The sequence below is a fragment of the Pinus tabuliformis genome, chromosome 4_2 (genome assembly GCF_031772625.1).
Source record: "Pinus tabuliformis cultivar Carrire ecotype Pingquan chromosome 4_2, CPIR1, whole genome shotgun sequence".
Lineage (NCBI taxonomy): Eukaryota > Viridiplantae > Streptophyta > Pinopsida > Pinales > Pinaceae > Pinus > Pinus tabuliformis.
The window spans coordinates 628,108,965-628,110,384 of NC_142304.1; positions in this window are offsets into that span (position 1 = coordinate 628,108,965).

The following is a 1,420-nucleotide window of genomic DNA, read 5'->3' on the forward strand; positions in this document are numbered from 1 at the left end:
AAGATTAGTGCTTGTTAGATGGTGGTTGTGTTATTGTGTTGGATAGAAAAATCAAACCCTACCAAGGAAAACAGTGTTAGGGTTTTGTATTAACTGTTTGGCTGCCAAGTTACTACTCCCACCTCACATTCCCTTGCTCCATTTTTCCTTTTTTTCCCTATTTCATAAAGTCACCCACTCTTATATTCATTAGTTTCATATCCCATACCCCCAATTCCTATTTTACAAAGTCCCAAACCCAAACCCTAGTCCATATACTATAACCTATCCAAACATTCCCTCATATCCCAAGTTACTCATTCCTAAGTCCCACTATCCCTATCCCTAAAGTCATTGCATTCCCTATCATTAATGTAAGTTGTAAAATTCCCAAAACCTCAAATATTCTAAACGACCAAGTAATCGTCCGTTGTTCCTACATTTGTCAAAATTCCAAAGGGAAAACATCACTTGACAAGACCCCACTATCCACACTGCCCTATTTCCCACAGTCCCTCCCACATTTGGAAATTGCGCCAAACTCTCATTCTTCATCTCATTGAAAGCCAAACAGACTTTGAAACACCATGAAGGCAGACAGACAGTAACTTTACAACTGAAACTGCATGCATCAGGAGGACACTAGAATGGCGTAAAAGGAAAGATTGGCTCCGAATCTTGGCCAAAGCTTCTTTGGCCAAGCATGGCACTTGATGAGGCACCTTCAACCCAAATTTCAAGAAATTTGGAGAAAATTGTCAATTTTGAAATTTTTGGCACAAAAAACAGGCTTTTTCTCTATATGTGTCGCGCACCTTGCGCAGCGCTTAGGATTGGGAGCTCCAAATCACAAATGGCTTGTAGTTTTGGACTTGACATGAAAAATCATGAATTTTGGTACTTGGAAAAGAAATTTGGGCAAGTTTTGGGTCCCAAAAGGTCAAAAAAATGCAAAAAATGACTTCACTGCCCCTATTTTGACACACAGGAAGCAGTCTTGGGAGAATGCACTTTTAGAGGGGCAAATGGACACCAAATTGGAAAATTCCACTTTGGTTGGAAAGTAGACGGGTAGTGCTTTCCAAAAATATAACCTGAGCTAAATTTGGACTTCATAAAGTGCCTCAAAATCAGAAGCAAAGTAGTGCGGTGCATATAGAAATCAACGCGACGCATATAGATTTTTTGCCCAATTTTTCATCTTTCAGCTCAGGAATTCGGCCATTTTGACTAGTTTTGCTTTGTAATGTAGTTTTTGACTTCTCTTGATGTAATTGACTGAACATGATGTAATTTTGACACTTAGTTACTTGTTCTAGAAGATTCATTCACCAAAGAGTGAAAATTTAATGAATGAATCAGTTTCCTACCTTATAGAGGCAAGTTGTTTTGACTGCCTAGATTTTAGTGTTTTGTTTAGAATTGGTTGAAATAGCTCCTA